The sequence below is a fragment of the Amphiura filiformis genome, chromosome 18 (assembly GCF_039555335.1).
Source record: "Amphiura filiformis chromosome 18, Afil_fr2py, whole genome shotgun sequence".
Lineage (NCBI taxonomy): Eukaryota > Metazoa > Echinodermata > Ophiuroidea > Amphilepidida > Amphiuridae > Amphiura > Amphiura filiformis.
In genome coordinates this window covers 56,716,210-56,730,796 of record NC_092645.1, presented here as the reverse complement: position 1 = coordinate 56,730,796, position 14,587 = coordinate 56,716,210, and the positions used below count along the sequence as shown (strand labels likewise).

Below are 14,587 nucleotides of genomic sequence, written 5' to 3'. Positions count from 1 at the left end.
ATCATGAACTAGAAGTGGTTTTCTTCCATTATGATTATAACTGGCTAATAGAAAAGTGCTAATTATTTGTACTGTTTGTGCAGGAAAAAAAATGAAATTATGATTATCCCAGTACCAAAGAAATTGCAGTTGGTTTGTGTTTGGTGGAAGAGTTCAATGAGGATTGAAAGGTCATGTCTCAGACACATGTGCAGGTCATAGTATTTAGATACTACTATAAAAGTGGCAATTCTTGCTAAAATTATTTCTGCTTTCAAGCAGTTTGTATGTTTTTGAAATCAGCCAACCTTTGGTTACTCATTTTTTTCTATGATGAGCTATCCAGTTGAAATCTATACACACCCCATGGAAGACATGACTTCAATCTTCCACAGAGAGAGTGTGAACGGGGTTACCTGAATGGGTGACTCCATTTTAAATTGAAGTATACACCCACTGTGTAGGAGATTAAGGTAATGCCTTCCATAGGGGGTATGGATTTCAAATAGAATAGCTTAATCCAATAATGTTTCAAGCATTATATAATTCTGTATTATATCTATATCAGCTACTATCTCACCTCATGCATATTGTCAAAGATAGGGACTTGACTATGCTGGCATTATGTTGATTTTAAATTGGTTGAACTACTGAAATACATTAGTGCTACATTAGATGAGATTATCAAGGCAAAATCCTATTACCTATTGCAAGGTTTAGGGGGACCGCTGGCAAGATCTGGCTCGTGGACCTATGGTGATTGACCCTTGAGCAGCTCTGAAATACATCGCATATCATACCAGTGTATTTGGCATTTTAACATTCGTTTGGTCCTGCATAGCCTGCAAGCAAATATGGTTGCAAACCCCATATCTATTACAATGCACCCAAAGGGCAAAGAAATGAATGGAGAGACATGGTAGCTGAAACATGTGTTACATCACAGACACATCGCTAGGTGCATTTTAAATGCACTCGGTGTGGAATCAATATTGACTGTTTCATCTACAAGCCACGCCTGAATGGCTCTTTTCAGAGCCACCAAATCTTCAGTGGGAAGGATCATCTACTATAGTACAACAGCTCTTTTCAGAGCCACCATTATTATTGGAAACAAGTTTTGGTACCCAATGGGGAATGGTGAAACTGATCAGATTATTTTAAAGCATGAAATCCACACAGTCGCATTGTGCCATTTGTGGTTGGGCCAATTTCATGGCGAAGATGAGCTCATGGTGTATGTGCATCACAGAATGCGAGTTTTAGGAAAAGTGAATGTTAATTTGGCGTGAAAAATTTATACCTTTGCAGTACCTAATTGTAATGTATTGATGTAAAGACATTTGTATCTATTTAATTATTACTCTGTACATGTATAATTGTAGGAACATTTTTGTGGGAAAGTATCACACCAAACAGCCAGTTGTATCACCAAATGGGGTTTATGTAATATCGGGTGGGAAAAGCAAGTCAGGGGTGTTTAAAGATAACATTGCAACCGTGTATATATTGTCAAAATTTTATGAGAAAGGGGCATTTCTTATGCTTTGTGTCAAAAACTGTGTAAGGTGGTGGAAAATAAAAGGAACATTGAAAAATAAAAGAAATTTGATGTGTGTTTTTTTGTATGAAATAAGTTGTGACTTGCACAAAGATGTTTTACTTTAGTAAAACCTAGATACGCTGATGCCTATACTGATGCACGGCGGTGAACGTAACCGTTCCGGCTGAAATCCAGAAATGACGTCATTTGTTCTGGTGCTGCCACTTCCGGGTAACGCGGGAGAAGAACATGCCTTTTGCAAACAAAATGGCCGACTCGTCCCGGCCCCTTTCCAGCGAAAATACAGCTTATTTAGCCAATGTGAACATGCCGGTCATCGGTTATAATATTTTCCTATCACATTGGACTAACACGTCAGCTACATGGTATTTCACGATATAACAGTAATAAAAAGAAAACTGCAAACGCTCGTTAGTTATATGTTTGACGAAGTGACCAGCTCTAATGACGTCATGATGTAAACAACGTCCGTGTCGTTAGGTAAACCCAAATATGGAAACCTCCAAACCTATGCAAATTAGGTGTTCGACGAATCAAAATATGATCAGCCCACCTCCAAACTTATGCAAATGAGTTCAGGCGGTTACGTGAACATGTAAACTAATGCGACTCTTGTGTATACCGACCTCTGTGGACTTGCATCAGTGGGCTATTCCAATTGAAATCCATAACCCCCATGGAAGACATTACCAGAACTTTCTACACAGGGAGTGTGTATTTCAATTACCTGAATGGTTGACTCCATTTGAAATTGACACCCCTGTGTAGAAGATTAAGGTCATGTCTTCCATCGGGGAAATGTGGATTTTAAATGGAAGAGCCCAATGTGGTCATAAATCCAGATCAATGTGGATTTGCTTAGTGCACTTCACACAGTGCAATTGCTTAATCGCATAATTGCTTAGGCCAAAAAAAAAAAAAAAAACATGTTTGTTTCCTGTAGCAGGTCAAAAAAGTCAAATGCGAAATGCGTTTTTTTATTTTTTTTTTATAATCGCATGTCTTCAAATGAAAAAGAAACCTTTTTTTGCTGCAAATTGGAATGGAAATTTACAGTGGGTCTCTCTGACACAAAAAAGTCATGTTTCTTCATATTCAAGAATATTTATGACCCCCTTTCAACCTGCAGATTAAAAAAGTATTAAAAAAATGTGTGATGTTTTCTCCAGTAGGTTTAAAAAAAAAAAATCTAAATGCGCAAAAAAGCTGTCAAAAACAAAATGCGCGCGCTACAGGAAACAAACTTGTTGTTTTTTTTGGGCCTTACCATGCAATGTTTAACGGAAGCATGCCTCAAGCCATATAAAATTAATGTTTTGGTTCTCATCCAAAGGATTTTCATGAACTGATGAGAGGGCGGTACCACAAAGACTTGGGAAGTGATCATTGTTCTCTAATATGTATGAAGTTTTCATAAATCATTCCCAAGTTTTAAAAAAATGAAAAATCTAAAAGAAAAAAAATCTGACAACTCCCAGAACTTGAGGAGGGAGGGGACAAGAACCAAAACATTAATTTTATATGGCCTTATCAGGGACAGTGTATGAAGGGGCTGGAAGCTGATTATCTTTTATGACTTTTGATACCATGCGAGTTGCGCCGAGGGCGCGATGTTTGATTTCTTATTATTTACTCATGTTGCCCTTCAAAAATTGTCAAAAATTGCTGGGATAGTAGGTTGAATCCATTAGTTCAACAGCTACGCATGGTGATTTTGTTCGAGATAGGCCGAGTGACACAGGCTAAGCACATTACCTGTACGATATGAGATACCACAGCGTTTCCATTCATGACATGTTTTTACGATCTGTGCATGCTCATATGAGTAATATTACCCTCTTTGATGTTGCCAACACAAGAAAATTCAATTTGTTGTCAGACTTTTGTTTTCAATTAACTCACTGCAAGTTCAATTAACCAAGATACGATTATTGTGTTGTTTCAACACATACATTTGCAATTCCACTGAAACGTTTTTAAATCGACCAATAATAATGTGATATATTCAGCTGTTTGAGAATATATCTTATCAAAAGAATATGACACCACCAATGTTCAATGTCCCATGCATAACTCGGAGCTCATTAGGCCTATAGGCTCGGAATAAGTACTAAAAATACTTTAACGCTGACATGCTATGAATAAAATTATCGTCAAGGGGCGATCTTTTCAAATCATAAGCTCTAGTATGTATTGTATGAATTCAACTGTGTGTGTTCTGTGGTTCAATCAATTCTATAGACACAATGAGAGAGTGCAAGCTTCAATTATCCTGGTCAATAGGATTATGACTCTTTTCATTAAATGCAATGGAAAGATATCTCTAGAGGTGAATTTTTTTTATGAATTCAGTTTAATTGTAATCCAGCACTTGATGGTGTGTTTTAGGCCTCGTATCCATAGGCTGTTCCCTTGTTCCATGTTCACTTTTTCCCCATGTGACCTGCCACACAGACAACGAACCGTAGTGGCCACTAAGCAAAACAAAGGTTCGTTGTCTGTGTGGCAGGTCACATGGGAAAAAGTGAACACGGAACAAGGGCACACGCCACAAGGGAACATCCTATGGATACGAGGCCTTACATTTCCACATGATCCCGTCTGTACAAATGTAGTTATTAACCTGATGGGTGATGATGTGCAAGGGTCTATCGATCAACGTAATATGCATGCTTGCTCAACTGAGGATAATTTGTAAACCAGCAACTCACATGGTAAAATGGGTGGAAGCCGTTTCCAGTCCCTTCATACATGGTCCCTACACTACAAGATGCGGTCAAAGTCCTATTTTGAGAGACGCTGGCTTTTACGCATTCACCACGCAGTGCAGTATCCTTTTACACCCATTTAGCATGCATTGAAGGCTGCAGAAGTGGAATGTTCCACTACGTATCTCTCATAATGCTGCCATACACTATCAATATTATTGTGTTGATCAATATTGGGGACCCTAGAGGCAGGAGTGGATACAAAATCTATCATTGTGCACCATTAACGTTTGTGTGTACATGAACAGCTAGTGCACTTACAATTTTTGTAGGGTGTTTTAAATTGATCAATAAAATTGATCTTGATCTTGATGTAAATACTGTCCAACACTCCTTGCGGAGTCACACGGATAGGTTGATATGCGCATGCATGCGGTTCATGTAATTTAGTCTCTATTTGCTTTCTTGATTTCTTGAAGGTGCGCCTATATCATGGGCCGCATAACATTTTTGTGAGCCATCTCTTTTTTAACACCCTATTTAGCCAATTATTATTTACCATCAAAACTTCAAAATAAAACACAAGACAACAATCATTTTGATACAAAGTACTAAGCATATTCTTTATTAATTTCACCCTAGGTACAGTCTATATAATACAGCAGAAATACTGAAATCACAATGAACCTGAATGGGAGGAAAAACTACTGAACACTACCGTAACTTCTTTCTTATCCGTTGACGTAAAACAATACCAGGCAATATATTACAACTTAGAGTACAAAGACTAGGGTGAACTATGGACAAACAGGGCTGATTATGGCACAGAACTGGCGACAATGACGCCAGCTGACCATATTATACCAGGGTACATTACATTACGTCAATCTTTTACACAACTTTCACATCTCTGTGCAGCATTACATCACCTATGAATCCTTTATACATTGCATCTATTTTCAATATTTTGTTTCACCTCCTGTTTAGTAATGATGTCAGTGCATTTATGTGGTTATACTGCAAGCGTGCCAACAAAATGCCTTTGTATGTTTGTGTATACACGGTTCGATACTGTGATCATAAAAGTACGTAGCTAAGTCACTGCCTAACTCGCTGTGAAAACAAGGCATATCCTATGTGCTATATAGCATGCTATGACCGGTACAGTATTTTACTCTTTGTGACGTCGGTGTGCATTCCAGGTGCAATTCTGAATTCAGAGCATTTGCTAAAAGCGCTGGCGTACACATGTACAAGTTTACACCACATAGATGCATGCATTAAATACCGTAAAACCTCGTCTACAAGCATATAGAGTTCTTCTGATGAAAGCTAAATTATTCCAGGCGCCATTATGGAGTTTGAGCAAATAAATTACAGATCCAAACATATACAAACAAGTATTATTGTAAGAGCAATTTATTGTATTGGTATATTTACGCTTGTTTCCTATTAATTAAGCTTTCATCAAAAACACTATATGTGACATGATCAAGGGGAATGCATCACATGTCGGCAATTTTCAATAAGAAGTTTTTACATCATTTTCTGGCAGTTTACAAATGCTACATTTTGACGCAAACCCTATCCAAATCGGACATTTGGTTACCGAGTTATGAGCAAGTTATCAATGGCTGAAAACAATATAAAACAAAAGAATTTGTACACTGTTTTTGCCAATATCTCAAAAACAATATTAGCAACATCAGACTCATTCCTCTTGATTATGTCACATATATGCTTGTAGATGAGGTTTTACAGTAGCCCAAAAGCCACCTGTATCCCAGTCATCAAGACTTGATCTCTAACAAACTTGATACAGTGTCAAAACTATTTCGCATGAGCAGTGTACAATCACAGCCATTGTTGGCTTGCCAATATCATTTCAAAACAAGTAGTTCACTTCATTCAAAAACAAATTTCAAAATTCATGATTCTATACCATTATTACCAGTACCATAAAAATTACTATAAAAATCAAGATAATCATTATAGACTGGATAGGCCTACAAACTTCGCTCAAAGATGTGAACCAACACGACTGCCACACAGCAGAACATATAGACAAGAAGACCGAAATGGAGACAATTTACTAGACAAAGTCAAAATTTGCCCAATTCATAACGCTTACCATTTACATCATTCTTTTTTACACTCGCAGACTGACATTGAACATGACAATCACAACTCCACTATACCATCCTGAGAATACTGTTTGCATATTTTCTGACTTTATTTTAAACAATGGGTGCGGACCAAGAAAGATATGCACTTGCCACATCCCGATTTTTTTTTGTTACTCTCACTAACATTGTTAATGCAAAAGAAACCAAACAGAAGTTCTACCAACAGAGTACCATGTTCAGAACCACTACAAGCAAAAATAACGGAACCAGGTCTCAAAATACTTCTTACATTACGAGATGCACCTGTCCCTAGATGGCCAAGTGCTTGTGTGTGATGTGGATCCAGGGAACAGGCTACATTACAACAGTGGTAAAAAAGGTGTATCACCCCTTTGAAAAAATACTTTGCTCTTTCCATGCTGAAATGGGCTATTCCAGTTGAAATCCATACACCCCTTACGTTAGACATGCCCTTAATCTTTCACACGGGGAGTGTGACTTTCAAATGAGGCTACCTGAATGGTTGACACCATTTTGAAAACTACTCCCCCTGTGTGGGAGATTAAGGTTATGTCTTCCAGGGGGGGGGTGTGGGTTTCAACTCGAATAGCCCAATATCTTGCTGTCTTTGAAAATTTCATCATACAAAAAGTAGTAAGGAAAAAAAAGTTACACCTACACCTCTGTATTATCAATTGATTTTCAGAAGAGTAACCCTTGCATGTACTTTTGGCCATGACAAACTTCATATGCGATTTTGTGAAATTTGGTGGGGGGAATAGCTCTAATAGTCCCCTGTATTTTGAGCCTTGAACAATGTTGTATGTATTATCAATTAACCCGCCACTGAACAAATAATTTCCCTGTGCAAACAGTAACTATCAATATTGCGCAGCACTATTAGACAATACAACTTATCTGAATCAAGATCAGATGGGTGAAGTTATGACTACGTAACATTTAATAAATAATTCACTGTAGAAAAAAAAATCAAAATTGGTATCAAATTCTGCTGTACAATATTTTGCAAAAAACACCACCTACACCAAATTTGTAATATTGCTTTTTAAACTACACAAAAAGAAAAAAAAAAGTCTACCTAAAATGTGTGCACATTTCTGTACAATGTATAATTACATAATCTCAAACTGTAACTTCACAATACTAATGCATATGTGCATAAATTGAATTTGGCAACATGTCATAGGGCAGGGGTTGTCAATAGACCTATTTCAAATCAAGATCAGAAGTCCAGTAAAACCGGTGCAGTGAGCAGTACCGATTTATAAGCGAGCAATCAGGAAAGTACTTCATGCTTTGTGTTTAATCGAATGAATCAATTTGAAAAGGTCCATTTTGTTTGCTCGAGGCCATGGAGGGCCAAATTCATTTCATAGATCCGTATTTGAGGGCCAAGTACACCCTGTTTTGCAATGATTTCAGAGCTGTTCAAAGGCCAACCTGAGAACCCCTGTCATAGGGTCTTGATATCACAAAGTATGCCCGTCTCATACTGGAAGTTATGGCAATTTAAGACAAATCGCTGGTGATTATATATACCGGTAGCGTTTGTGCATACGCTACCAGCAATTCAGTCATTGCTTCAATCTCACAGCAATTTGTGATCCCATCAGTTGCCTGACACAACCACCTACATGTACATGAACTTTGGTCCACTCCGTCTAAAAGACAGATGAACTGAATACGACCCTGACACATTTCTATTTGTATGCACTCTGCATTGCCAGAAGAAAAAATTACTATTTTACAGTGTTTGCGAAGTACTTACAATTCTCTGCGACACATTCAATAAATCATTATTTTGTCATGCTCTGAACAGTACCATCTTATTTTTTCGGAACGATTCTTACATTTTGCGAAATTATAATTCACTATCGTCATTCTTATTAACTACCAAACTTGGCATAAAAACACTATATTTATAATTAAAGAAAGGAAATAAGATTACTTGTGTTCAGAACAGTATCTTCATGTATTAACAACTCTTACTTTGCTTAGCAAAATTACAAGATCATTATTGACATTGTTAGCTAAGGCTATTCCACTTGAAACCTGTACACCCTCAATGGAAGACATGACCTTAATCTTCCACACAGGGAGTGTGAATTTCAAATGGAGTTGAAATGGTTGACTTCCATTTGAAATCTGTACCCCCTGTGTGGCAGACTAAGGTCATGTCTTCCGTCGGGGGTGCATGGATTTCAAACAGTCCAATCCAACTTTGCACAAAAACATAATGTGAAGCATTCTGGTAAAATGAGGGCAAAATCGGGATTTGAATGTATTGTCATACAGAATAAAATAATTTTTTTCAGATTTGTTATACTTCAATTGGACATTCAGTTGTGAAGTTATGGATGTTCATAGTTTGCATTTATTGAGACGTCAAAAAACGAATTACCGAAGCCTTCAAAGTTGAGAAAATATTCTTGAAGTGACTACAGATCATTTATGATACATTTAGAATTGACATGTTTCTAAGAATTTTGTAGCAATTCTTAAAGTTCTTAGAAATATATCAAAAATTACAAATATAAATAAATCAAACCTCCCCTCAAAATGTACCAAATTCAATTTTTTTGCATTTTTTCTGTTTACGGTTTATGCCTGCAGGTTCCATCTCATTTGACCAGAACGACTCACATATATCAATTTAAAGACAAGAAAATACATTAACATTCATGGATTTACAGCAAACTAACCGTCTCTGGTGCTTTTTGCTACCTTTTTTTTTACAGTGGTCACAATATCAAACCACATTTGTGAATTTTTGATTCATATGACCATGGGCACACAGAGGTGGCAAGTTGATGTGTGCGTATCACAGGTGCGTCAACACGTACACATCACTGCACTAGAGGAAGCAAATGCATGTTTTCAGTAAGAGGTGTCTTGTATTATGCAATACAACTTCATCTAGCAAAGACAAACACACTTGCTCTGTGAATGACTGCACACACATTCGCCTTTTCTTGAATGCAATTCAAACTTTCGTCTTATAATCACCCAAGGTCCGAAGTAAATGCCAGGCTATAGTCCAACTTGTTTGCGGGAGACTTTCTGTTGCCACAGATATCCCACATTCAATTCTCCGCAGTTACTTTCAATACTTGACTTTGATTTTCTGCAAAAATGATTAGCTATGTTCATAGGTTTGTTCCCGTTCTCGAAATTTTTGGAATATTTTAATTTTTGTTGAAGATGCTGACAGAAACAAGCCAACAGAAAAACACTGCATAGCCAGGCTTTCAGAACGAGTTGTTTTTCTACTGCCAATATGTGAATCATGGAAATCTTATAGGCAACTGCCCAAAGAATTGCATTACATATTTACATGGTATGCTTGTGACCAAACGGAATAATAGCTTGCTCCATCTACAAAGTATGTATACATCACAATCACCTTTCATACACATTTTACAGTCAGATGCAAATTATTGCATAAAAAGGAAAAAACAAACAAACATATCTTTAGAATACTTCAACATAGTCACCTGGTATTTGGCAGAGGGATAGTGGGTGGTACAGATACCGCCCCAACAAGCAAAGTCCCAATACATGTGCAATGTCAATTCTCACATATTCATGAGGGCCGATCGTTCAATCGCCAGTGTCTAACAACTTTCGTACAGCGTTGCGTTTGCATTTACGCCAAAAATATCACAACTACGCCATAAGCGGTGCGGAGTGCTTTTAGCATTCTCTTCTCTCATATTTTATGGAACGATCAGCCCTCATTAACAACTGATGCTAGACTTAACCAGTTGGTGCACCATCTGTTTAATATTAGTCTATGGGTAGTCAGTGGTGAAGCAACATATATGTGTGATGGATTTGGAAGGACACTATTTACTATGACACAAAGATAAAAACACAACCCCCTCCCTCCCCAACTAATGCTGCTATTGGTCAAGTGTTTCTATGGCAACTGATTTTAATTAATACCAATATTGCCACTTGGCTGACCATACCAACCATTTCTACAAAATTTTAAATAAACTTATCTTAAACATTTTCTCTGCTTTAGTTGTCTACTTCCTTGGTAAAAAATAACTTGGCAATGCCCTTTTGAAAATAAAAATGGTCAACAAACACTTGCCAATAGCAGCACTAATCCCTCTTCTCCAAACCACCCATATGAACAAGTTGGGGGTCATTCTGACCCCTCCCCCACCCCTCCATTATAAACACAGATCCCATTCAGCCCCTCCGTTAACAACCCCCTCCCACTATGCTATACATATAAATTACACAGGGTGCTCGTCTCATTGATCGGCTTTGGCCTCTGTAGCTACTGGCACTGCGGCTTGTTGACTTGATGGCGCTGTGCTCTGTTCAGATGATGGTGGTGTGTCTTTTACTGGTGCGGTGCTCGTAAGCTCTGTTTTTGTTGAGTCACCTGAAGAGGACAAGGAAAAAAATCATTCAGAATTTGGATCAAAGGTAACCTTTTCCCATTGTTTGATGATAAGTTATATTTTAAGCAAAAATTATGTGAATGATAGGAAGCAAATTGCTCACTTTTCATTATGTTACTGGTGAGATCTGTCACTGTATCAACAAGGATTTTGATTCCTTTTTATTTTAGGGGTTGGAGCTTCAAGTGTGCACATGTAAGGGGTGTACTGGGGATGTGGGTGTGTGTGTGTGTAGGGAGTACGGGGCATGGTGGGGTCAAGCCCTCTTAACAACCACATTGGGTGGTTTAAAGTTAGAGAATAAAGGTATTGGTTTTAGCCACTGGAGTGCATCTATTACATTTATTCTCATTCTTAAACACTTCAATTGAAAAAGAAATATAAGTATTACAAATTTTAATCAAATTAAATCCTACATTTTGCAAGGAACTACCTGGGGCTTAAAATCGACCAGTCCCGTTGTTTCTGTGCGCCTCCGATTGGTTCAAATAGCGAATACGCGTATCACGTTGATGCACACGCGCTGACCTGTGTGATATCATGTCATATCACACGGGTAAGAACCAATGAGATTGCAGGAACCTTCTCAAGTGTTTAAGAATACTTCTTAATATTAGTGGAAGAAATTCAGCATTACAAAGAAGATGCCTTACTTGGTTCTTTCTTCTCTTCGTTTGACTCAGTCTTTTGTGTTTCTTGTGGCTTCTCAGGCTCTTGCCTGCAAAAAGAAGAAAACAATGGTTATTAAAAACATGTAATGCACCCAACACTTCTTGCGCCATTTCCATTCCTTGTACATCAAAGATGCTGCGAATGAGAATCGTACTACATTATTCACAATGCAAGTCTTGGGTGAATTTTAAAACTGCCCATGAGGAATAATCATTTGAAATGTTTATGAAGTAACACACAGCATCATCATCCCTATATCTTCCTGTCAAAAACTGCTGTGATAGTACGGCGAATCCACTCGTTCTTCAAAAGCTACGCATGGCGATTTTGTTCGAGATAGGCCGAGCGACTCAGGCTAAGCATATCACTCACACGATATGAGATACCGCAGCGTTTCCATTCATACACGTTTATACGATCTGCGCATGCTCAGTACCCCATATGGTGTTGCCATTACAAGAAAATTTGATTTGTTGTCAGGTTTTGTTTTCAATACACTAACTGGAAATTCAATACAATCAGCTGCGATTGCTGTTTTCTTTAAACACATATTTTTAACTGCATTTTCACCGTAATGTTTTTAAATCGTATGTTAATAATGTGATATATTCAACTGTTTGAGAATATTATAATGAAGAAAAGAATTATTATTATTATTATTATTATTCATTAGGCATTTCAACAAAAATATACAGCAAAATTAGACCAGCAAGCAAGGGCTGCCAGGGCCCAACAAAAGTGGCAAATAAAGCACTGACATCTAAAAGATGAGTGGACCCCACCCTTGCAAGCTGGTCATGAAAATAAACAAAGTATTGCACTATTATAAATACACATAAAAATTACAAAGATTATTAACACATTAAAAGTACAAACATTTTTTAAAAACAGCACTATGTTAAAACTAGAAGCATGAAGCCCCAAGATACAAGAGACACAATATATTGCACTTAGCCAAGCAGGAAAAAACACACCACAACATAATGAGATAATGCCCCCCCCCACCCTATCACCACAACAAAACATAGATGGCACCAAGGATTAAATTTCTTGAATGGACTGAAAGTAGTCTCTCAAGTGGGATTTGAAGCAGTTAAAGCTATTGCACAAATAAATATCAGTGATGTGACGGGGAGGTCAGACCATTTTTGGGGAAGCGTTGGATGGAATGATAAAGAAAAGCATCAGTTTTGGCTTTGAGATGGTGAAAAATAAGGTGATCGGGATGCCTACTAGTTGGACGGATTTTATTTAAAGCAGGCATAGCATTGCAGCAGTCAACATTGAGGAGGCATTTGGAAACAAGTGAAATGGACATGTATTCACGTCTTTGGGACAAATAACTGAGGTCAAGACGCGCCAAACGAACATGTACTCCTCCTCGCGACACTTCTGATGGAGAATAGCCCTGGTGGCTGTCCTTTGAACGCGTTCAAGAGCATTTTTGAGACGCTTTGTGTGGGGCATCCAGACAGGGGAGCAATAATCGAGGATGGGCAAGACCATGGTCCGATATAATTGGAGGAGAACCTCTGGGGGAGATTCCCCGGCCACATGGCGAATAAAACCAAGAAGTTTGTTGCTTCTTGCTATAACATCCTTAACATGAGCATCCCAATTAAGCTTATCTGAGATGATGACACCCAAGAGGGAAGATTATTTACCTGATCAAGATTGATGTTGTTAATACTATACACTGATGGATATGAAGTGCGTTTACGAGTGATAGATATAAATTTACATTTGGTAGGATTCAATTGAAGTGAATTACGAGACGACCATACTGAAAGCTTGTCAAGATCCATTTGTAAATCCCTTACATCATTAGCATTGTAAATAGCACGATAAAGAAATGTATCATCAGCAAATTGCCCGATACCAGAGGTCAAGTGCTGGCCTAGATCATTGGCATAAATGGTGAAGAGCAGGGGCCAAGAACAGAGCCCTGAGGAATTCCAGAAAGGACAGAGACCCAATCAGCACTCTGCCCTCTAAAAGTAACCCTCTGAACACGACCTAAGACAAAGGAACTGATCCAGGCAAGCAGTTGACCTCTGATACCATAAGTTTTTTCAAGTTTAGAAATGAGAATGTTATGTGATATACAGTCAAATGCTTTGCTGTAGTCTAGAGAAATGAGGTCAACTTGAGTAGATTTACTGTCCATTAATTCCAGGAGTTCATTTGTTTTATCAAGTAATAGTGTACAGCATGATAAACCAGGCTTAAAGCCATGTTGACTTAATGATACGAGATTGTTGTTACCTAGATGGACACGAAGGTTGTCAGCCACGATGCTTTCAAGCATTTTACAGACAATACTAGTCAGAGCGATGGGCCTGTAATTGGCAACATTTGAGCGGTCCCCTTTTTATAAACAGGGACAATATTGGCTTGTTTCCAGCCGCTAGGAAGGTGACCAGAACTAAGAGAAAGATTAAATAATTTGGTGAGAATTGGAGCAACCTGGTACATGCAGAGCTTAAGCATCCTCGCTGACAAACCATCGCATAGCTCATTCAGCTCAGACCACGCTGCTGTCAGCACCGGCTATAGAATATTAAATCACAAGTCTATAATACAATACAGCACAGTGTGACAACTATATAACTTTCTTTATCTGCTTCAATAATAGAATATTGATTTAAATGGAATTGAATACATCTCTACATCTGAGTTTGTACTACATAACTGAGCGATCTAGCGATCCGTTTCTAGCCAATCAAATAGGACTCCTTTTCTTGCGTTCGGAAAGGCGAGGTATCTTATTGGTGAAATACCAATTGCCCGTCGCTCACCAACGGAGCGAGGCACGGCCTCTTCCAAAAAGGGTCGTGAATAAAAAATAAAAAACACCTTTGTGCAACAAAGTGCAGGGTACCACTGTATTGGTCATGTGACCCCATTTAGACCCATTTTATCATTAAGGGGGTACTACACCCTTCAATAAATTTGTGACTATTTTTGCACTTTTCTCAAAAACTAATAACACACGTATTCAGAATGCAATTCGATATGTCTGATGTGCTCTAATGTCCCACAATAAATACTGTCCAAACGTTCATACCCCAGCCCTTAATAAAGAGTTAATGTTAATAG

General features: G+C 38.0%; 1 long non-coding RNA gene across 1 annotated transcript; it reads right to left on the bottom strand.

The window, feature by feature from the left end:
- Positions 1-4,847: 4,847 nt before the first annotated feature.
- LOC140138840 (uncharacterized) lies at positions 4,848-11,631 on the bottom strand. The gene is made up of 2 exons (XR_011857073.1): positions 11,470-11,631; positions 4,848-10,797 (listed from the first exon to the last, which is right to left on the bottom strand). It is a non-coding gene; the product is annotated as an uncharacterized lncRNA (long non-coding RNA).
- Positions 11,632-14,587: the final 2,956 nt, after the last annotated feature.